Source organism: Marmota flaviventris, chromosome 13, assembly GCF_047511675.1.
Source record: "Marmota flaviventris isolate mMarFla1 chromosome 13, mMarFla1.hap1, whole genome shotgun sequence".
NCBI classification, from domain to species: Eukaryota; Metazoa; Chordata; class Mammalia; order Rodentia; family Sciuridae; genus Marmota; species Marmota flaviventris.
The window spans coordinates 38,347,449-38,373,168 of NC_092510.1; the positions used below are offsets into that span (position 1 = coordinate 38,347,449).

The 25,720-nt window shown below is 38.3% G+C and overlaps 1 long non-coding RNA gene across 1 annotated transcript in view; it reads right to left on the reverse strand.

Annotated features, from left to right (window-relative positions):
* LOC139701562 (uncharacterized) overlaps nt 1-25,720 on the reverse strand; it is a 51,626-nt gene that overhangs the window by 20,949 nt on the left and 4,957 nt on the right. The window lies entirely within an intron of this gene.

Here is a 25,720-nt window from a genome sequence, read left to right on the forward strand (position 1 = left end):
AGGGCAGAGGAGTGGGAGGGAAAGGGAGGGGGCAGGGGTTAGCAAGGATGGTGAAATGTGATAGACATTATTATCCAAAGTACATGTATGAAGACACAAATTGGTGTCAATATACTTGTATACAACCAGAGATATGAAAAATTTTGCTGTATATGTGTAATAAGAATTATAATGTATTCTTCTATCATATATAAATAAAAAAATTAATTAAAAAAAGAAAATGCCAAACTGTACAGTGTTGTGCCAGTCTTTATGACTGACTCATTTTTGTCTACATTTTAAATTAAGGTGATCACTAAAAATTGCAAAGCAACATTGATATTCAGAATAAAATTTCCATTTTCATACCTAAAAAATGGCCCTCCCGTGTCTCTATCAAACTACAAACCTATGAGTAAAATATATGTTATTTTTTGAGCCATTCATTTGAGTGGTTTGCTTGCAAAAGAAATATATATCTAGTGTCTTAATTCTGTTTGATCTTCTATCAACAGTTTAAGTCACTTTTAACCAGGAAAACAATTTAACAATCATTTAGCAGTGATTTTTTTCTGCAATGATTCATGTATCTGACTCTCTTATAATAATTGCCTTGGAAAAACAATGCTTTGGGTGACACTATTTGACCGTCACCATGTGTGAGCTATGCTTGTTCAACTTGTGCCATGTGAATTCTTTTTTTAAAAAATGATGAAAGGAATACACACTCATGAAAATTCAAATTGTACAAACTTTCAGCAAAAACATACTGCTCCCTCTAAATGAACATCCTTCTGGAATAACCATATCAGATCTAGCACGTATCCTTTCAGATCATTCTTGACTTTTCTATACCCTTACACACGCATACACACACACCCTAAGTATGAATCTTAGAAATTTGCCATATATATCACACATTTCCTTTCAATGCATTGTTAATGTAAGCCTATTCATAATAAAATTAGGAAAATTAGATCAAAAGAGGAAGATGATGATAATGATAACAGTCACCATTTTTTAGTTCTAATTGTGCACCAGTTATACGCTATATTTATCCTTTATATGCTAGATAACACATGTATGTTATGTGCAAACTACTTTACTTGCACTATTTCATTTAGTACATTGCCTATTAAAGTTTAGGGAAATCTTTAAGGAAAAAGAGCTCATAAAACAAATTTAGAAAGAAATAAAACATATTCTATATTCTCCAAACATTGTTGAAGCAGGCAGGATGCATTACTAGGCCCCTATACAGATAAAAAAGACCTTTCATGGAAAAACAACAACAGTTAAACCACTGGGTATGTGCAGAAAAGATGTCTGCTGTCTGAAGAGCAAGGTTCATGACACCAGGTGGCTCAAACCACATCTGCATGTAAATCACTCCAAAATGTATACTCTAGACCAGACTTCTATTCTGAGTTCTAGACCCATATATCCACTTGGATGTCTGAAAAATGTTTCCAACTCATCAAGTCTGTTTTAGTCAGCTTTTTCACTGTTGTGATAAAAAGATCTGACCAGAACAATTTTAGAGGAGAAAAAGTGGTTATTGGGGCTCACAATTTTAGAGGTCTCAATTCATAGGCAGCTGGCTCCATTCCGTGGGGCTTGAGGTGAGGCTGAACATCATGGTGGAAAAGTGTGTGGAGGAAAGTGGCTCACATGATGCTCAGAAAGCAGAGAGAGAGACTCCACTCCCTAGATACAAAATATATATCCCAATGACCCACCGCCTCCAGCCACACCCTACCTACCTTCAGTTACCCTCAGTTAATCCTATCAGGGGATTAATTCACTGGTTAGGTTAAGGCTCTCATAACCTAATCATTTCTCCTCTAAACCTTCTTGCATTATTTCACATATAGCTTTGGGGGGACACCTCACATCCAAATTATAACAAAGCCCAAGATTCCAATATTTATGATCTGCCCCACTCATAATGATGTTCTCATACTTTCTGGTACCCCAATCCAACCAGTTGTGCAAAACTCAGACAGATTGGGTAATACATTAAATACTAGCCCCTATTAACTCAACTCAATTTAAAGTCAAAAATATCTCTGGAATTTCTCTGCTTCTCTCCATGTTTATTGCCAAGACCCTAGTCTAATTTATAGGCATCTCGTACATAGACTATGTAAGACACTGCTTTTTCCCTCCCAGCTTGCCACCCAGGTCAACTGAAACTCCCTCTCCATGTTGTAGCTAGAGTGACCTTTTAAAAGTGCAATTTTCATCATTTTACTCCAAGGCTTAAATTCTTCAACGGACAACCCCTATATTTAGGATAAAAATCTCTGTTTTTATCATAGTTGATAAACCACAGATGGTTCATTTTTTGTCTTCAAACTCATATGTTCCTCTTCCTGTCACATTTCAGCTACAAACCCTTTAATTTTCTTCAAATTCACCAACTTCCCTCCTACCACAGAACCTTTTCATGAGCCCTAACATCTGTCTAAAATGTTCTTCCTTCATCTGGTAATCTCCTTTTATACCTTAAGTTCTCATCTTAAATATCAGTTGCCCAGGGAATACTTCCAACATTTCCACAATCTAGTGTGTAGTCCTGTTTCCATCATAATGCCACAGGCCCCTGTTTCACAGCTCCATCACAATTTGAAGTTACAATTTATTAAAGTAATTTTTAAGTGTACAGCTCCCCAACTTGACCATAAGCTCTTGGACATCAAGAGCCAGTGGAGTATTGGAGCCAGCTCACATTGACTTGCAACTCCTGATTGTCCCCACTTCTTCTCATTCTGCAGAACATTGATGGTTTGAAATTGGGTACAATGGGAGTATTTATACCACAGAAATTGAAAAATACTAAAAATCAGAATTTTTCCTCCTGGAAAGCCAGTTAAGCATTTGTCAGCAAAGACCATGTTTGCCTTTCTTAGTAACATACTTACCTAGCACAGTGTCCAGCACATGGAAGGATTTCAATAAATATTTGTTGAATGAATGAATTAATGAATGGCTATTCTAATCACAGGCTCTGATTGATGCAGACCTGCAATGAATGTGACCTACATAAACAAACATGTTTCCAAAATGCTATTTGCTCTTTGTTTTCAGAGTTCTTTATTTTTAAAATTGGGTTATTTCCCCCCACCCCTCTCAGTACCAGGGATACTGATATAATTGAAGCATGCAATTCACTGGAGGGCACAGTTCCCCAATAACAAACTGATCATGTTACAATACATGTAAACCTTGCAACCAAAAAATATCAGCATTTTTCCTCTAGCTATCATTTTTATTGTGCTTTTAGAACTGGTAGAAAAAAAATTCAGGAGTGATCAAGTTGAAAAGCCCAAAGACCCTAAGAAATTGTAGCAATGATCAAGTGAGAGGACAAGGGCTGTTCTCAAGTGTAAAACTATGGACATTATTTAACTATATGATTTGCTCTAAGTTTTAGGTCACTAATGATAATCATGATTTATAGAATGATATATATCTACATGGTACTTTCTCAAATTCTACCTCTTTTTAAAATATAAATGCTTTCCAGAACAGATTTCTCTCTTCAATTAACTTTCTTAAGGACTCAAAGAAATTCAATTGGGTTAGGCTAGATGTGAAGGAGTTGAATGATAATGGTATTGTTATTGGTTATTTATGAATTATTCTTTAAGGTTGGTTCTGTCCAATACTGAAAGAACAAATGCTATTTGGTTTCCTTTCATGTGTTCTTTATGAAATCCCAGGAAATATTAGAAATCTCTTTTCTGTTTCTTTGAAAAAACTCATTAAGTTATATAAATATGATTTTCCAAGAGTCAGACTTTACCACTGAAAGTAGGTATCTTATATGTCATGCTTCTGAATCATATCAATAATTTCCACAACTGAAAATATATCCTTCTTTCTTATGGCATTTCAAAAATCAAAGACACTTAAAAAAAAATGCCAAGAAGTCAGGAGAAAGCCTTGTATTCCTCCCATGGAAATCAAAGAGAATAAAATTAAAGGAATGTCTAAGAAAATCTCTAGCATTCCAAAGCTTTTTTATGTCAGCAAAATAAATTAGCTTATCAAAAAAATCTTTTTAAAAAATAGAGAAACCAAAAGACACCATATAACAAAAATTCAAGGACAAGTCAATATTAGAAAACCTATTAGCATATTTCTCTGAATTATAAGTCAAAAGAAAAACGGCTTTCTCCTTGTTTTCCTCCTACCTCCTTTCCTTTTTGATCAATTCAGCCCAGAAACCGTTAGATAGGTCCAAGAAGGAGTAGCATGTGCTGGAACTTGAGTAGTGTGAGAATGGATGGAAGATGAGTTTATATAAAGGTATGGTCATATAAATAACTATCTTGAGGATAATGGAAATCAAATTTCTTGCTCTCAGAAAAGGGAATTACAAACATGGAAAGGAGAAAACTGGATGGTTTATTGGGTGGATGTGTGGACAGTAGACAGACAATGTAGAGAATCACCGACATAAATGTGTGCATGTACATACACATAAACATACGTCTATTCTCCAGCTTAGTCCACGAGGAGGGACCTGGAAACAGTGACACCCGAAGACCAGTAAGCATACCTTAGAAATCAAATCTTGGTTTCTAAATATCATTCTCCATTAAAAAGAAGCTGAGTTTCTTGTAAAAAATAACTGATTATAGGGCTGGGCAGACAAAGTACAGACAAAATTAGAGTATCTTCTTGTAACAAAGAGTAAGGAAGTGCTCAGAAAATGAAAGGGATGTACCACAAAGACACAGAAGCCAGTTTGAAGGGACTCCTACTAGCCAAATCTGGGATAATTTGAACAGCAAAATGACTTTAATAATACATCATAGCATGACATTTAGATGTGAAAGTCTGGGTTCATTCTGACATAAACAGATAAGTAAGTACTTGATAAAGAATGAGATATTTATACAGTCTCAATGTAACTTTTCACAAAATTAAAATGATTTCAAAGGGAAAAAGAATAACTTTAAAAAACAGAAAGCTGATATACAGTATCTTAGTTTAGTTAACCAGTAACTGGACAAACTAAAATTGTGTACCACTCTATAAGATACAATGAGAACACAGTACTACATCTGTGATATTTTTGGCCAATATATATAACCTGAATCTAACCATGAGGAAACACCAAAAACCTGATGAACAATCCACAAAAGAACTGGCCTGTAATTTTCAAAAGAATCAAGGTCAATAAAATCAAGAAATATTAAATAATTATTCCAAGGAGGTTGAAGAGACGCAACAACTAAATGCAACAAATAATTTTTTAAATGACAGTTTTATTGAGATAAAATTCACATCTCATAAAATTCACCCTTTCAAAGTAAATGACTCAACAATTTTAAATATATTTACAGATGTGCTAAGACAGCATCAGCATCTAATTTTAGAACATTTCTATCACTCCCCAAAAGTAACCCCATACTCAACAGCAGTCACTTCCTATTCCTTCTCCCAATACCCCCAACTCCTACATAATACTAATCTACTATATGAATGGATTTGCCTGTTCTAGGTCTTTCATATAAATGAAATAATGCAACATCTGGTCTTTCATATCTGCCTTCTTTTCTTGGCATATTGTTTTCAAGGACCATCCATGCTTTGCCACGTAGCAATACTTCATTCCTACATCGCAACAGCCCTCGTGAGTCTTTAGAAGCCTCTGACAGAGGACTTCTGTGGTGCCTTCACTCCTCCTCCTTTGTGGAGTGAGTTTAATCATCGAAACAGTATTTCTTATCCTTAGAAACTCTCAAAAATTTCTGTGCATCAGTCCTTGTTCTCCATGTCACTTGACAATGCTGAGAAATGTATCACTGGGTGATTTCATCATGAGAACATCACAGAGTGTACCTAGACGAACCTAAATAATTCAGCCTGCCTACCTCATTCCTAGGCTAGTGGTGTGTGTGTGTGTGTGTGTGTGTGTGTGTGTATCTCCTGGAGCCACAATGAACAAGACGAGTTAAATCAAACAAAAGAAAATGATGCAATCCAGAGACCTGGTAAACACCAGATTTATGAGGCTGCTGCCAGAGTTACACAGCATATCATATTTATAGTAAACTTATTTTTATAAGTAGGAGTATGCTCTAAAGCAATGATAGAATGTGTAATATAGAAAATACATAAACTATTAACAAAGTCATTTACTATCCAGTAATACTACTATACATAACCACATGTGCTGTGTCTTATACAACTGGCAGCATAATAGGTTTTACATTGCCAGAAACACATAGGCAATACATTGCACGATGATGGTGTTACTGCCTATGTACTCAGCAGGTGATAGGAACTCCTAGGCTCCGTTATAATCTCTTAATTAATTAATTAATTAATTAATTTGAGACAGTGTCTCAGTATGTTGCACAAGCTGGCCTTGAACTCATGATTTTCCCAACTTAGCAACCCGAATAGCTGAGATTACAGGGATGCACAATCACCCCCAGCACGAATTCATTTTTTGACATATAAAAATTGCCCACACTTATAGAGTGCCATGTTTGGCTTCAGTACATGTATACATTGTGTAATGCTCAAATCAATGATCTCCTTAAATACCATTCTTTGTGGTAAATACATTCAAAACCCTTTCAAGTTTTTAGAAAATATACAGTACAATGTCATTGTCTATCATTACCAACTATAGAATAAAACACCAGAATTTATTTTTCCTAACTATGACTTAGTACCCTTTGACCAACTTTACCCCATCTCTCTCTTTCAGGTACTCTCCCTAGCTTCATGGTAATTACCATTCTACCCTCAACTTCTGTGAGATCAATTTTTTTTTAAATATTTTATTTTTTAGTATTTGGCGGACACAACATCTTCGTTTGTATGTGGTGCTGAGGATCGAACCCGGGCCGCACGCATGCCAGGCGAGCGCGCCATCGCTTGAGCCACATCCCCAGCCCCGATCAATTTTTTTTTAATTCCATGTATGAATAAGATCGTGTGGTATCTGTTTTTCTATTCCTATTTTATTTCACTTGACGTAACAACCTCCACTTCCACTTTATGCTGTTGCAAATAAAAAAATTAAATTCCTTTTTTTAGCTAAATAGTTTTCCATTGTGTATACCTACCACCTACCACACTTCCTTTATCCATTCATCAGTTAATGGACACTAACTAAGGTTGTTTTCATTTCTTGACTACTGTGAATAGTGCTACAACAAACTCAGGAATAAATGTATCTCTTCAACATACTGATTTCAACAAATTCTAAAAACCTAAGTCATATTAAATATCTTTTCTTGACCACAATGCAATAAAATAAGAAATCAATAACAAGAAAGATTTTGGAAATTATACAAATACATAGAAAATAAACAACATACTCCTGAGCACCCAATGAATCAATGAAGAAATTGAGGAGAATTTAAAAACTTCTTGAAATAAATGAAAACAGAATCATGACATACCAAAACTTTGAGATAAAGCAAAAGCAGTTCTGAGAGGGAAGTTTATAGCAAAAATCCACCTCCACTGAAAAAAGCAGAAAGATCTCAAACAACCTATCACTGCACTTCAAAGAAGGAGAAAATCAAGAACAAACCAAACACAAAATTAGTGGAAGAAAAGAAATAAGAAAAATTAGCATAGAAGTAAATGAAATAGGCTAAAAATAACACAAAACATCAATAAAATTGAGTTTTTTAACAAACAAAAAATTGATAAACTGTTAGACTAACTAAACAAAAAGAGAGAGGAAAAAAATCTCAAATACAATCAGAGACAAAAAAAGGAGACACAACAGAAACACAGAGTATCACTAGAGCCAATATGAACAGCTACATGCCAACAAATTTGATAACTTAGAAAAGAAAAAAATGTACAAATTTCAGAACATATACATACCTTACTAAAATTGAATCATGAAGAAACAGAAAATCCAAAAACACCAATAATGAGAAACAAGACTGAATCAATAACAAATAAAATTCCAACCAGATGGCTTGACTGTTGAATTTTACCAAAAAATTAAATTTAAAGAACTAAAATCAATCCCTTTAAAAATTATTCTAAAACATTGAGGAGAAGGAAATTATTCCAAATCTATTTCATAAGACTAGCATTACCCTGACACTAAAATCAGACAAGGACACAATAAAAAATAACCCTATAGGCCAATATCACTGATGAAAATAGTTGCAAAAATTTTTCAACAAAATACTAGCACACTGAGTCCAATAGCACATTTAAAAAAAAGTTACAGGCTGGGACAGGAAGATTGTGAGTTCAAGGCCAGCTTCAGCAAAAGCGAGGCACTAAGCAACTCAGTAAGACCCTGTCTCTAAATAAAATACAAAATAGGGCTGGGATGGGGGTTGGTGGTAAAGTGCCCCTGAATTCAATCCCTGGTAGCTCCCCCCTCCCCTCCCCCCAAAAAAAGTTATTCACTATGATCAAATGGGATTTCTCCCAAGGATGCAAAGATGACTCAACTTATACAAATCCATGTGGTACACCATATCAATATTAAGAAAGACAAAACCATATGATCATCTCATTAGACCAGAAAAACATGAGAAAATTCAGTATCCTGTTATGATAAAAACTCTGAATTAATTAAAGGAACATACCTCAACATTAAAATGAATATCATATATAAAAATCCCACAGCTAACATCATTACGGAATGGGGAAAAGCTGAAAGCTTTCTCTCTAAAATTCAGATTAAGACAAGGATTCCACTTTCAGCACTTTCATTCAATATAGTATGGAATGTCCTAGCCAGAGCAACCAGCCAAGAAAAAGAAAGGAAGTAATTCAAGTGGAAGATGAGGAATGGTTTTCAGATGACATGATCATACAGAAAGAAAACCCCAAAACTTCTCCAATCAATTAGAACTAATACACAAATTCAGTAAAGTTACAGGCCACAAAATCAGCATACAGAAATCAGTTTGAATAGGCCAATAGACAATTATCTAAAAAAGAAATCAAGAAAGCAATCTCATTTACAATAGTCACAAAAATAAAATAAAATACAGGGAATAAATTGATCCAAAGAGGTGAAAGATCTCTACAATGAAAACTGTAAAACACTGATACAAGAAATTGAACAAGACACAAAAATATGGTCAGCTCTATTATAATCTTATGAAACCACTACCAAATATGGGTCTGACATTATTGACCAAAATGTCCTTAGATTGTTAGGTGGTACATGACTGCAATTAATTTATGGGTTTGCCTTCCCTGCTAGAAGATAAACTGCTCAATGGCAAGGTCAGTGTTGTATTTGTGGTATTTCCAGTGTCTCCTCTGTGCCTGGCATATACTGAGTGATCACTAACTGCTTATTGAGTTGAGTTGACTTGAAGATATTTGGAGAGAAAGCAGAATTTTAGCAGCTGCTCAAATGAAGAGCGGCTTATGCATACTTAGAATAACTATGATGACAGAAATAACAACTAATATTTTTGTCTTGAACAAGTTCTATGCTCTTTAAATATACTATGTCATTTAGCTCTCAGAACAATTCTAAGTACTATATGCTATTAATACCTTGAAGAAACTTTTCCCAAATCATACAGTTCTATTAAGTGGATGAGCCAAAACTTACTGAAAAAGAGGAAAAAAAATAACATTATTTACACATATACGTGACAATAAACAAAATTTGAAAATGGTCTACCTTCACAGAGAAAACCCCCTTCCAAGACATAATAAGCCTTCTCCTGAATGTCATTTACCTACCCCTGCAGCATTTTTTTTTTCCAGAACTTTGTGATCAGCTGAGTCTTCCCTGGTACAGGTGCACATCTTTACAAATTTTGAATCCACCACTCCTGGCTTGATATTTCATTGTCTCTCTTACTTGCCTGCATGCCATTTGCATTCTGCCTGACTTATCAAAATGGCAGAGCTTTTCACGAACAGCTCCAGAAAGTCACCTTTCACGAACAGCCTAAGAGATAGAGAGGTGCATACACTGCCTGTGTCCACCCCAGCCCCCAGAGAACCACATCACATGACCTGTGGGGGAGGTAATGACTGTTGATGTGTGTGTGTGCTCTTGTTTGCGGCAACTGGGCTGAACTGTGCCTAAGAAAAATAACACGGATTTGGTTTATTTATTTTGGTGTATAAAAATTCCACAATATCTTGAAACCATGAGAACCAGAAGCATATCTGGCAAAGAAAATAAAGCTGGAGGTGTAAGGAAAGAACAGATTAGGAGAAGCCCTGAAATCAAGCCTCTGAGTTTAGATTTGATGTGGAGGGAAATGAAGATCCCTTGAGGGTTTCTGAGCAGGGGAGTGGTGTGATGAAAACAGTGATCAAGAAGATGAAATACAAGCAGGACAAATTGAAGGGAAGAACCAGAATCTGGGAGGAGGCTGAAATCCAGGCCCAAGGGAGGTGGAGAAGGCAGGGTAATAGGAGAGCGGGCTATGATTTTATATAAATTAATTAACACATGCCCACCCCTAATTCACTTTACTATCAAGTTACTACCCAGGTTTTTTTTTTTCCTTCTTGTTTTTATGTTCCTGCTATATATGGGAAAGCAAAAATAAACCAAGGAGGAGCTGAATATTTTCATTAAACCGATAATAAAATTTCATCTCTGTGAATATAATGGTTTAACTGTCTGAGCACCCTGCTGAGAAAATGAGCTTCATCATGAGCATGTGGAACAGTTTGTTGGGCAGAAATGGATTTTAGGAAAATTTATTTAAAGTCCTTATTCACAGAATAAGCAGCACAATGAAAACAAAATACTTTTTTTAAGGCAACGTCATGAAGATAAATCCCACATGACGGGACAGAAATGGCTGTTCTCAAAGTATGGGCCCTGGCCCAAGAGTGCTCCCAATTTGTCCTGTGGGACTCTAAAAAATGTCCTATCCAAGTCAGCTCCTGCAATGGCAGGAAGAATAGGTTCACTCTCAGGCATATTGGCCAATACTGTTTGCCCAACTCCAACTCAGGAAACCCTACTCCCTCAGCTCTAGGCTCTTAACTTTGGATACAATTTTAAATGATCCAGAGACTCAAAGGTTATTTTTAGTCAAGTTTAGATCTGGAAAGAGCTCAAAGAACCTCTACACCCAAAGTTTAAGAATATTTTCAAGATGTACAACCCTTGTTGCCAATTAAATCTAATGGAAATATAATAGGCCAATAATATTAAAATTGGGATCCTTGAGTAGGGGTGGGAGTGTAAGGCCCAGAACTCCATCTACTCACTCCAGTTCCTTCCCTCTTTTCTACCACACACACACTGTGACAGACCCTGAGGTTCTCCTTATGACCTTGGGGCTGCAGAAAAACTAGATTGCAAAATTCTTTTATTATTATTATTATTTATTCTAATTAGTTATGCATGACAGCAGAATGCATTTTGACTCATTGTACACAAACGGAACACAACTTTTTATTTCTCTGGCTATACACACTGAAAATCTAGGTTGCAAAATTCTTAAGAGGCTGGTGTGTGTGCTTGTGTGTGTGTGTGTGTGTGTGTGTGTGTGTGTTGTGTGTATGACTTCTTGTGACAGATGAAAAACTGAAGCCCAGACACCTTAAAATAGGACTTCCATTTCCAGTTGTATGGCACACTAAATAGCTTGAAAAGACATCTTCTAGAAATACATAGAACACTAGCTAAATACAAATATCCATTTAGATATTCTAATAAGATAAACCCACAAAGACAAACTTACCAGTTTGACAATAATGGGCACAGTCTATGACCCAGTAAGTCCCTATTTACGCATGTATCCCAGATCAATGTTTTTTCAGATTGTCAGTGGAGATGTTTCATTGGATTATACAATCACTTTGGTAAATTCCAACTGGCATTTCCTGGGTGCACAAAATAGACTAGCTTAAACTGGATTAAAACTAAATAGAAGATAATGGTATTATTATGAGAAACTTACGTTCCATATACTTTTGCACACATACAAACACACATAAGTATAGCATATACATAGGCTGGGTTTCCATGTAAAGTATACCTTTTAACTTGAGTATAGACAAAACATTTTGAAAAAAATAATTTTAAAAACCCCACTGTCTTAGAGAAGAGGACAAGAAAATGCACAAGAATACTCATTGAAGCATTGTTTATGATAGCATAAAATTAGAAGCGATTCAAGTGTTCATCAACTGGAGAATAGATAAACATATAGTAGTCTGATTATGAAGCATTATGCTACAAAGCAGTTCAAATGAATGAACCAAAAGCTAAATTGCTGGAATACAATATGAAATTCAAAAGTAGCCAGTTGTAGAATAATATGTATAGTGTACTCTCATTGATCTAAAGTTTTAAAATATGCAAAACAATAGTACATATTATGGACAGATGCATGTGTTTACAGGAAGTATGAAAGCATGAAAATTCAAAATAGTGTTTATCTTTGGGGTGGGAGAAAGGGAAATGGTATTTAGGAGAAATATACAAAGAACTTCAACTATGTCAGATATGAATCCATCAAAATGTTAGGATTGTTAAAACTGCATGATGCATATTCAGTTTTATTATTTTATTCTTTTGTTGTTGATTAAAAATATATATTTTAAGTCATAGAGACTAACCTGAAGCCAAATGGCTCATTGCTGGAGTCTTCTAGACTAAGCCCACCAGGTAGGATCCTGATGGATTGCAAGTTCAGTCCTCCTTCTACATGACTCCCAGTTCTATTATAAGTGTGCAGGCTGAAGGATTTGTATCATTTTGGTTTTAATCTTTTTAATTTATTTTTACCTGAGAGAGGCTGTTCCCCACTGTCCATCAAGGCCACATCTGCTCTGGCCAGAAATAGCACAGAGCATATCCACTCTATGAAGGCTGAGCTGTTACTTCACAGTTTGTCACTTGGCTCGGTTTTCCAGCTTCACTTGTGCATTGCAACAAAATGTTAAGCCACTGAAAGGTCACTAGAGAGATGATCTGAATATGAAAAAAAACAAAAACAAAAACAAAAACAGAGAGAAAGAGAGAGAGAGATGGCAATAGAAAGCCAAGGGGGAGGGAGAGAGGACCAGCTCTGAATGAGGAAATAGGCAAACTATAGGAAGTGATCAACATAAATCAGAATATTGCTGAGAAACCACAAAACAAACATGGCTTTTATTTTAGATGACTAGAGTGATTTGGAATTGTCGTGTTTTTATAGCCTTTAACGGCAAATATACAATCTAACAAGAGGTGGGTTCATCAACTTTTTTCTAGTCTGTCTTCAGACAAAAACAAGAGGACAAATGATACCTTGGCAACGACTGGAAAAATCTTAACATGGAGAGATTTATGGTGCTTTGGAAAAGTTCAGGGCAGCGGTTTTATCATTGCTCCTTTACACACTTCAAGTTACATAAGAGGCTCTGACTTCTCCACTAAATACTTAATCATAACCTCCAGGTGAGCTTGGGCTTTTCAGGCGGGTGAACTAAAGTTCTTTTTACTGTTGAGGGAGTGATGTTGGCAGAAAATGAAGGTAATCCTCGGAACACAGGACCCAGAATATATCAGTGCCTGGAATTAGGAGGAAAATTGTGTCTTCTGGATACATCTTACCCTAGAAAGCCCACTGTTAGGGATTAGGAACTCATTCTGTTTGTGCTGTTGGGGAGAATTCAGATCTGCGACAGAACTCCTGGAGCTGAATCAAGAGCAAATGTAGCAATGACTAGCACTGACGGTTCACTGTTCTGAGCACTCACTGTTCTGGTCATTCAGAAGTCCTCATTTAATCTTCATCACCACGGGAAGGTTCTATACTAGCTCCATTTTACAGATGAAAAACCTGAAACAGGGAGGTGAGGTGATAGATCTCAGGTTCCCCAGAAGAAGTTGTGGATCCAAGATTTAGACCTAGTCAGTTGATTGGAACATCCTGGCCTTTTAAGTGCCACAGTAAGTCTGAGAGGTGATATTTAATATAAGGGGACGCTGCAACTGAGATGGGTCAGTTCCAAGTTATGGTAGTAGCCATCAGGCCCCTGTTTCTGTTACAGGCACTGCTAGAAGGAGGCATGGATTGGCAGGACACAGGAGTGAAGAAGATGTGTCACTAAAAATCAGAATTCTTTGTTTAGAGCTCTTAGCAACCCAGAATATCTGCTTCAGGAATGGACAGTGACTCTTCAGGGCTTCTGCATATCCTGTCCTGCCTAAATCATGGTTAATCTCTGCTATGCCATCAACACCCAGAGGATGAAAATGGAGATTGACTTAGAAATGCTATTGGTTAAAAGTCAAAAGATCTAAGTGTGGGTCCAGTATTGCCATTTACTAGCTAAATGGATTTACCCTTCCCAGTATCCTTTTCCTTGTCTATGAAAAGAGGAAAAAAAATGCCTACTACATATGATAGCAAGAATAATCCAGACAGAGGAATAGACAACTCTTATGGGCACAATAGGAACTTTTTGTTGTTGTCCCTAAGTCAAGGAGCACATTACAACACAAAGCTCAAACGTCCATGAAAGACCCAGGTGTGTCCCAAAGATTCTTTACTATATATAGTGCCATCATTAACGTTGGTTCAGGTCATTTTTCCTTTTTTTAAGAAATTTTCCATAGATAAGAAGAGAACTGTTAATCACCAAGGTCCCTGCCAATTTCAATATTTTGTGTTTTTGTGTGTGTGTGTGTGGGGGGGGTCCCAGAGAACCGAACCCAGAGCTTCTAAGTGATGAGTTGAGCTCTTTTAGGCAACTTTACCCTGCTAAGGCCAACAGTCAGATTCCTAAGGTCCAATCACACAGGAAATCTAATTGCCTAGAGATAGACCGTATTTACAACTGCTGCTAAGGTCAAGTGTAAGAGAAATGAGAATTCTGTTTTCTACTGTAGCTGAGTGGACATCTGGTTTAGTAGGCACCCTGCTAGGAGAGGGGATTCTGGTGTTCCAACACTTTTGTTCTGGACAACACCAGACACAGGAGGAATGCAAGACAGGGTCAACTCTGAGGGCGATTCTGGCCTTGTGGTGACATGTGACTGCTTCACTGATAAGCACCACTTGAAGACGATTTGGGGTATGACCAGCTGCAGCAGGCTGTGAGCCACAGCCAGAGGCCCCACAGGCACCCTGCCTCTGCCTTGTTCTCTCCATGGGTGGTTCTCAGCATGAGGCACGTCCAACGTGGCAGCTGTGACTTGAGTAGGTGACTGTTGTGTGGTCTGAAAGCAGCTATGTGCCAGCTGAACGCTCTGCCAGTCCCTTCTAGAACAGGGCTGATCCTAATCGGAAGGAAGCCAGCCCTGACAGGACCAGAGAAAGCCAGTCCCCTGGGGAGCATTGGCTGGGAACGATGGAGCCATTCCCAAAGGGAGAGGAGAGAAGGGATCAGTCACTCTGGACTGAGAATTCACTGCACAAAGTGAACCCCAGAAATCCCATCCTCTGACAGCCTACAGCAGATGGCAGGAAAGCCTGCCCTGTGGAACACATAGCTCAGCCAGCAGCCTGGAGATGTGTCAAGGGGTCAGTGAGCTGAGTCGCTGGCACAGTGTCAGCGAGATAAGCATGGGTAGCCTTCCAGGTCACCATGCAGGACACACTACCACACACCACTCTGTCTCCAGCGAGCCAGTGTCTCCCACTCCCACCCTGGGGCCCCTGGACTGGCCGTTCCCTCCTGAGGGGCTGGCCCTCAGGTCTTGCTCAGTTGGTTTCCTTTTGCAACTCAAGTCTCATCTCAAACATCCCTTTCTTAGGCCTCCTATGATAACAGCCTCCCTTAATTCTCTAGCACAACATCCTTTTTGGTATTTTTAATAGTTTTTCACTATATAAACACATACTGTTCATTTCGTTTGTATGTTTATTGCTTACTTTCCTTTCTAGAATGTTCACTTAAGGAGAACCAGCGTCTTCGGAGGGATGGGCGCTGTGCAGGAGCACTCACACTAACTCGTGGAGCACAGCACTTGCCAAGCGTCACATCGCAAATCTATGATAAAGGGCAAAGTCACACCAGGCCTTCCAAAGTCATGCCAGTCTATGCTCAGCACCTAGAAAATTATCTAGCATAAAATGAAGGATCCATAAAAATCAGTAGAATTAATAAATAGAATTAATTAACAGGCATGTACTGGCACAAAGTTTCTCTGTGATCTGTAGCAGTGAGAATTCAAGGCTCCTGGGTGGCTTTAGCACACACTTTTGAATATCTCACTATTTCATGCGTCATTCCCTCTTCCTCTCTCCCATTAAAGATCTGAAAATCTCTTTGATTCCATTGGTTCCTGGCACCCATGAACTTACTGCATAATTTTTTTTTCATTTATAAATGCTTTTGATTATAAGTAAAACCAGTAACAACGACTTATTAAAATATACTGTGATTTCAACAAATAGGTTTTCATTTTTCTCAAATAAAATTTTTTTTAAAAAAACAGAAATCTTGGTGGGGGAATGAAAAGTGTTTTAAAACTGATTTATTGTGATTGTTGCACCACTCAATGAAATTATGAAAAATCATTGAATTGTACACTTGAAATGAGTGACTTTTATGAAATGTGAAATATACAAACAAACAAAAGAAAAAGAAGAAGCAGGAGCCAGAGCTGGGTGTGGTGGCGCACACCTGTAATCCCAGTGACTTGGGAGGCTGAGGTAGGAGGATTACAAGTTCAAGGTCAGCCCCAGCAACTAAGTAAGGTCCTAAGAAACTTAGTGAGACCCTGATTCAAAATAAAAGGGGCTAGGGATTTGAGTCAGTGGTAAGTGCCTCTGGCTTATATCCATAGTACCAAAAAAAAAAAAAAAAAAAAAGAACAAACCAGAAGGTACACAGTCCAGTGTTAGTATGGCAGCCCGACCATACTTGGGCAGGACCTTGGGTTTTTCTCATTCATGGCCTCCTTTCCTGACATACAGCTTTCATCTCATGTTTGTCACATCATGGTCACAAGATGGCTCCTGTACCACCACACATCATATCTGCATTCCAAAGAAAAAAAGGAAAAGCAACGAGAGAGTCTCACCAGGTGAATTTGTTCCTTTTTATAAGAAATTAAAAACTTTCCTAGAATTAAAGTCAGCCAACTTCTACATTAAACTGGGTCACATGGTTAGTTACTGAAAAGAGAAATGGGTTTACTACGACTGGTGCTGACTATCAGAGTTGGCCCCTGAAACAGGAGAAGGGATCTGTTTTCCCTGAGGTCAAGCTGTTGCCTTGAACAAATCAGGATTTTAACAGAGAGATGAGAGAGATAGCTGCTAGTTATGCCATAGTTTAGTGGACTGCAGTGGACATTTACTGAGCTATCAACTCTCTTTTTCAAGAATTATAGTTGAAACACATATAAACTGAGTTTTTAAGTCAGATCCCTTAATCTGTCATGCTTCTGAACCTTCTGAAAACTTGGATGTTTGCATTCTTTAAAGTCCATCTTGTTTAAATATCTTCCCCCCAAAATGTCTTTTTTCCCTTAAGTCAGCTCACAGTAGTTCATGTTGTTAAAAAGCAAAGGCTCTTTATGGTAGGAGCATCCAACGTCCTGCTTGGCCCAGGCACCATTTGCTGCATGGCAGTCATCCACACCTCCTGCGGGAACCACACAGTCCTTTGTACCATGGTGTTTGGAGGTGACCCCAGCAGTGTAGACATTATGTCATCAGCATGACAACATCTTCCTCCTGTTCTTCACCTCCAGACAGTATTTGCTGAGGTCCCCAATACAGAGAGAGGCCTTGTTGGGACTAAAGGACTACATGTGACAGAGGGATGGGGTTGTGCAGGAGCTAGAGGAGGTCCACAGCTGCTGAGCGTCATATCACAAATCTGTGATAAAGGCCCAGATCACACCACGCCTTCTGCTTGTTGACCCAATGCAGTTTTTGTTGTTGTTGTATTTGTTTTAAGTCACTCAGTTATCCAGATCAAACACACACATCCTCATATAGTCTCCACACACCCCACAATTAGGAAAGATCCTAGCCTGTAAAAAGCCTGGCCAGCCCAGTTGAGGATTCCACCCCTGCTAATAGCCACAAGGAACGTTTTGATGTTTTGTGGCAGATGATAAGGATTGTCAGTCAAGCAGAACCCTGTAGATCTCCTGTGTGATCATCTGTGAATTGGATCTAAATTCCTTTTTAATGTACATCTCTCTTAAGCTTCTGCAAATTTTAAGCAGGATTTCTCAAAATACATTGTTTACAACTTTCAGGTTCTCAGGGATCAAATGGGGCCGTGATCAGAAAACTTTTGGAAGCACCTGATCAAAGTTAAATGGCTTCTTCATTGCCAGACATAGAGAAATCTTTAATGCTCGAATTTGCCTGGTGAGTTTCTAAGAGAGGAATGGAATATGAGGCATTTTCCAAATTTGTTTGAACACTGATTTTTTTTCTTTCGCATATGTTAAGTCTGGTGACCCAAGACACAAACGTTTAAAACTCTGCTAGTGAGAAAGAGTGCAATGGTGCACCCCAAAACCTACTCAATACCCCATTTTGGGTGCCACAAAATATATTGTGCACCATGGTTTAGGTTGTGATCAAACCTCAGTGTGCTGCCAGTGAGTGTGGCCAGATGGTTCTACATCACAGCTGCTGTCCAGAGTAAAAGCACATTGGTCTAGGAGGGTTGTGCACTGTGCCTTTGTACTAACCATATTATTTCTCTCATCATCAGGTTACTCTCCTTCAAATTAAGCATCTTAGGCCAGGTGAGAATAGGAAGAATGGAGTCACAGTTGGAGACTTTAACCTGCTTTTGTTTTTCTTCTGTTCCAACACTTCATCAAAGCAATTTTGGTTGATGTGAGCCACACTAATCTCAATGACATGGTTCATAAACTAAAAACATATTACTCTTGTTTTGATCTATCTACCTTCCTAAAAAGTCCACCTGGTACAACATGACAAAAGTACTTTCCACCAACATGCAAATGTGTCCCTAAGATATCTGGCACCAATTTGGCTGCTTCCTAAACTTATATGCTTTAAGCATCCCTAAACTGGCAAAATGATTTTAGGAGAATTAAATGCCTAGATTGGCAATGGTTCCATCCAAGCATCCTCAGGACATCTGGAAAGAAAAGCTCGCTTCCCTGGGAACCTGTTTTCCTAGGGGTAAAGAGACTCAAGTCAAAGGGGAAGATAACTCACAAATCACACAATTTAATAATATAAACTCATGAAAGATGTCTTGGAGAATCCTATCTCCAAAGGTTTAACATCATCAGCCTTGTAATAATAAAAAAAATTTGTTTATCCCCAAGATGAATATTTTCAGACTATATTAATAAGGCTTATTACTCCCGTAAATTTACTCTGTCCTTACATTCCCCCTAAACTGAATTTTATGAGGTATCTGAGATAACTCCAGATTGCAACCACAGCCTTGTATGTTATCCCAGTACAAAAAAGAATGATGATCTCTGAAGGGATGGGAAATAAGAATTTTAAAAGTAGTGTAATAGGAAAAGAACTACTAATGATGGCATCAGAGGACCCAAATCCTATTCAGTCTTTAGACAGAGGATGTTGTGGGTTGAATTGTGTCCCCCATAAAATTCATGTGTTGAAGTCCTAACCCCCAGGACTTCTGAATGTGACTTTATTTGGAGATAGGGCACTTTTAGAGGTAACCAAGTTAAAATGAGTTCATTAGGGTGGGTCCTAATGAACTCATGTCCTATGACAAGAGGAAGTCTGGGGCTGGGGAGGTAGTTCAGTGTAGAGTGCATGCAGGAGGCCCTGGGTTCAATCTCTAGTGCCACAGTGGGGAAAAAATAGGGAAGAGGAATTGTGGATATAAGCAAGCATAGAGGGAAGGTGATGTGAACAGGCACAGGGTGAAGAGGCCATCAGCTAGTCAGAGAGGCAGTCCTGGAACAAATCCCTGCCCATTAACTCTCAGGAGAAACCAACACTGCCAACACCTTGATTTTGGACTTGCAGCCTCCAGAACTATGAGACAGCAAATTTCTGCTGTTTAAGCCACATGGTTGGAAGTACTTTGTGATGGTAACCCTGACAAACATAGCTATGTTCCTGGACAAGTCTTTTAGTATCTTGGGGCCTCAGTTTCCTCATATACAGCATTATGAGGTAGATTGCCTTTGAAATTATTTTAATCTCTGAATGATGAACATGATCTCCGGCTAAGTCTCCTGAGATATAAACATGTGCCATCTTCTAAAAAAGAAACTCTCCCCATTATCCACAGATCAATAGATTATTGACAGGTAAAAACCAGCTTTGATCATTCTGTCTGGCCATCCTAACTTATTGTTCAGTAATGACATTAGAAAGAAAAATAAGGAGGAAGGAGGGTTAAAGTCACTCCTATGAAAGGCAGCCAATCTATAAGTTTATGTCTTTTCACAAGAAACTCATCATTCAAAAAAACTGACCTATTATACATTCCAATGCAAGTGCTCATGTAGAGCACAGATGAAAAGATCATTAATAAATACAAATTTCATGGTAGGGTTCACCATGGCAGAACTTCTCTGAAGTAAACAGTAAAAGCACACATTCTGTTCTCTCTTCAGAGCCTGTTTCTGGGCTCTCTACCACTTAAATGTTTATCATGAAAGGAAATCATGTTTCAGGGACAACTACTAAACTTTCAAGTGTTGCTATCCTGTTCCATCTCACCAATAAAACAGAAAATAACAATGGCTTTTCATGACATCTATCAACCTCTCATCAGCTTGTATCATTCTGGTATAAACCCAGACCATTAATGCATCTTCAAAGCCTGGAATATAGAATTAATGCCAGAATCATAATGGGTAAGAGACGCATTTTGGCAACTGAAAGAACAATTCTAAATGTCTAAGTGCTATAAAACAGAACTGATGGCCCAGCTCCCCTTCTCTGCACCTCATCGAATGTACACTCTCCTGCCAGAAGAAATAGGAAGATAAGCATTCTATTCTATGGTATGATTTTTTCACTGCCAACTAAGGTGACCTTCTTAAGCAGCTGAACAGCAGCCTGGCATCAACTTTACTAAAAGAAAAATCAACATACTTGGCAAATGTAATCCAGCATACGAATATACAGGGTCCATATGAGATGGAATGCTCAGGGTAATTCAAAGAAGTTTTATTCATTAAGAAAATTTTTAACAAGTGTATACATAGAATAGAACCATATGAGTTTGCAGGCATTCACCCAGGGTTAGAAGCTGAAGCACTTTTATCATACCTTGGCCCAAGGACACAAGGAGAAGAAGTTACCATAATGTGGAAGAAGAAAGCTATTTTGTACAAATTGCCTTGAAAGGAGATATAGCCAAAGTTGGCCTCTTAAGAAGGGAGTAACACCCTGCCTGCACTCACCTCCTTCTCTTAAACTTGCTGCCAGACATTCACACCCAACCAGAGACAGAAAGCATGGTGCCCACTGATGTGACTCATAAAGCTCAGTCTCTGAAGACCAGATCTGGAGGGGTGATTAGCTGATATATGGCACAGTGCTAAATCACAACAACAAACTCATCAAGATACCTGTAAATTTTGAAAGCAGAAACTTCTCTACTTCTCCATTCTACCCCAGCTACATCATTTGAATACCTACCAATTATCTAATTTGCTAACAGCAATTAAATTGGCCAACAATTCAATTCGGTGTGCATTCCAACTACTCAGTTCCTGCAGACTCCACAAGTTAAGGGCACAGTTTCAGAGGATGCTATCATATTAGGTACCAGCAGCATACAGAGTCCCCAGGCTAGCTCTATTTTTCTGCTCAGTCTACCACAAATTGGAGGAATCCCCCTATTAGGTTCAAAATTTGCTAGTACGACTCCCAGAATTCAAAAAAGGTTCCTACTTTCCAATAAGGTTTTGCTGTAAATGATACAATCAATAATAGCCTGGGGCTGAGGTTTTGGTTCAGTGGTAGAGTGCTTGCCTCACACGTATGAGGCACTGGGTTTGATTCTCAGCACCACATAAAGTAAATAAATAAAATAAAGGTATTGTGTCCATCTATAATTAAAAAAAAATTAAATAATAGCCAAATGGAAGAGGTTTATAGGGCAAAGTATAAGTGGCATGAGACCCCAGAGCCCTCCCTGTGTATCATGTGCTCACCAACCGGGAAGCTCCCTTAACTTCATCTTTTCAGAGTTCTTATAGAAACTTCATTATGTAGGCATGATTTACTCAATTATGGGTGATTGAACTCGGTCTCCTGTACCAGAGATGGAGGTGGAGTGCAGAGGGGCAGCTCTATCTGTCTAATTAGGTGGTTGGTTCTGCTGAACTATCTAAGCCTACCCCTTTTCAGTCACTTCACTAGAATATGAATGACACTGTTGTCACTCAGACAATCCTAAAGTCTTAGAAGCTCTGTGCCAGAAACTAGGAGCAACACCAAATATAATTTGGATCATGTCACACCAGCACATTGTACCATGGCACATAATAGACACTTAATATTCACTTATGAATGCACAATATAGTCTTCAGCAGGTCACTCTAGAGGTTTTTCTTCATTTTTCTCATGACATAACTGAAAATTTTGAAGCCACCCTCCAGCTGGACAACCTAGAGAAGACAAGCCCAGCCTCCTCCCAGAATCTTGGGCCACATCATACCTCTGACATTGCAGGCAAAGGCAGAGGAGAGATCTTTACCTAGACTTTGTAGAGATGGAACCTAACCATCTAGGTTTGACCATCTTCCCTAGTCTTCTCACAGTTTCAACCCTTTCCTCCACCATCAACCAACAGGTTCTGATATCCTTAAAAGGAGTGTTACGGTTTGGATCTGAAATGTCCCCCATTTTGTGTTGAAGACTTGGTCCCCTGGGCAGCAGTATTGAGAGGTTTGGCCTTTGGAAGATGATTTGATGATGATAGATCTGACCTCACTAACTCACATGTGAATTAACCCACTGATAGACTCGTAATTTAATGGGTTTTGGGGAGGTGGTGGGAATTTAGGAGATGGAGGGATTAGTTGGAAGAAGTAGGTCCTTGAGAGCATACCTTCTGGCCCAGTCTTCTCTCCTTCCCCATCCCCCGCCTCTCTCCTCTCTTTCTGCTTCTAGGCTGCCAGGAGATAAGCAGCTCTGTCCACCATGCCCTCTCCTTTATGATACTCTACTTATCACAGGGCCATACTCAAAAGAGTCAAGTGACTGGGGACTGAAACTGTGAACCAAAACAAACCTTCCTCCTTTAAGATAATTTCTCTTGGGTATTTTGTCACAGTGATAGAACTAATCTAAGGAGGAAGCTAGAGTTGGGCATTTTCTGGGGGTCATGGGATACGATTTTTCTAATGACATATGTTGTACATCATGCCACCCAAAGGGTTTTATATTCTAGATAGTTTCCAATGATATGAATCCCAATAATAATTTAAAAAACCCCAGGTGATCAATATTTAACACATGATAGGGAAAACTGGGTTACTACCAGGAGGAAACTTAAAACCAGGAATGAAGAAAATATAGAATATGGCCAGGCTATTCTAACTCATTCTGAAAAAAAAAAAAAAAGAAAATTAAAAATAATCATGGCCTAATCAGGGCATCAACTTTACTAGAAGAAAAATCAACATTCTTTGAAAATGTGGTGTGAGATTCCAGGATTTGAATAGGAGGCAAAGAGTGATAGAAGTTTTCTCTCCATAAGCAGAGCTGTCGTTTTGTAGATTGTTATGCTTCTCTATGGCTAGTAATAATCTTCTAATATAAACCAAAATGAACAAAACTCTATGCAAACTCTGGGTTCTCAGACTGACTAGGTATGCAAGGACTTGAATCGGTTCTTATAGAGAACGTCTTTAGCCCTGCTCACATACTCCAGGTCCACTTTTCTCTGGAAGTGGGGTGTCCTTCAGCTTGAACAAAAACAAAAAGTGGGATTTCCTCAGCTGAGTGTCCTTCCTCTCTGGCCAATGTGTCCTCTGTGCATGTGACACCTCTTTGATCAGCAGCACACAAAATTGTCACTTCAGGCTCCAATCAGAAAATGTATCTAAGAACATTGTGATACACAGCTTGCAAACGTTGGCTAGAGACACTCAATATTGGAAAAAACTGCCTAAGGCCATTGTTCTAAACCCAACTGATAATCATCCTAACTGACACAGGGGGAGGGACAGATGGGAACAATGAGTGGAGTCATTTAAAAGAAAGAAGCAGTAGAGAATAGAGTGGATATGTTGGTCCCATACAAGGCAAACTGAATCACAATTTCTGGAAGGTAGGGCCTTTTTAAAGTCACATTATCTCCATTTATACAATGGCAAAATTCATAATGAATGTCCTTTTCATACTTTTAAATTATAGTTACTTGAATTGGCTACATAGAAACAATGGAAATTTTTCAAAATGTATTCCTGGGAGACCTGCCCTACCCATACACCTAACCACACCCTTCTGATAAACTTTACATAGTGATGATGTATGCATTTTACAAATGCTCTTGAGGGGCTTCAGATAGTCTCTTCCCTTCATCCCACCCTATCTGCAGTTTAGAGCCACTGAGCACTAGTTCTATATTATAGTCAGTTGCTAAAAAGAGATATATTTGGGTCACATATCTTAATTCCCTACTGACATATGTTAATGGAATTATTATTCAACAATACACATTTAGATCAGCAATGCCTTAGAAGAGTTATGTAGTTGAATTTTTACATTATTACATATTCTGGAAAACTACAACTTCACTCATCTTATGGTACCCCATATCTATTCCATAAATGTTTATGAAATTCCATATCAGAAAAGATGTGGTCCCTCCAGTTGAATATGGCTGTGCCTTTCTAACCAATGATGACAATGAGATATTGCAAAGCATTGCCCCAGAGCCTCAGCTTCTAGGAAACACCCTCCCCCCTTTTTTTCAGCAATAACAGTGCACAATTGAATGAGGACCCTTAAGAACAGCACCTTGAAGAATAGTGTTGTCCTAGACACTTTCTATGATAATAGATATGTTCTACATCCTCACTGTTAAAGTTCAGTGGGGTAGTGAGTAACCACTTGTGGCTAGTGAGAACTTCACATGTGACAAGTGAGACTGAGGAATGAATTTTAAGTTATATTTACATTTTCAAATTTTACTTAGTATCAACTAATTTAAACTTAAGAAGTCACATGTGGCTAGTAGCTACATTGAACAGGGCAGTTGTAAGGCTACTTTTTTTTTCTTTTAAACTTGTACTTGATACTTAACAAATAAACAAAATAATACCAATATTTTAGGGTACTTTCAATTTAGCTGTTAAACCTATGCCTAAATTGTAAGAGTGCCACTGGATTTTAGTAAAATTATTTGAAAGGATTTGTGCATACCTGCTTTTGACTGAAGAAGTTCGGCTGCTCCCATTAAAAAGAAGATTCAGGTCCTCTCTCTGGGCAGCCTGATTTAACTGGACATGCCTCTGGTCTGGGCTGTGACTGTTCCCACTGCTGGGACCTGATGACAGAATTGATGACCTTCCTCTGAGGATTGCTACCACCAAACCCCACCTGAATGGCAGGGCTATTCCCTGTACTCTGTTCTCCACTGTTCCTACCCAACCTGGTGAAGGGAAGGCAGGAGGAGGCTTAGGGTGGTTTTGTTTAATTCACACATAGAAGCATGTTCTCAGTTAAAGGAAGAACTCAGTGGGTTTGCAGGGTTTCTCAACCTCTACATTATCAATATTTGGGGTCAGATAATTATTTGTTGTTGGGAGTTGAACTGTGTATAATAGAACAGTGAGCTGCATCCCTGGCCTCCACCCATTAGATGCCCTGATATCTCCCTCCTTCCCAGTGGTGATCACCAG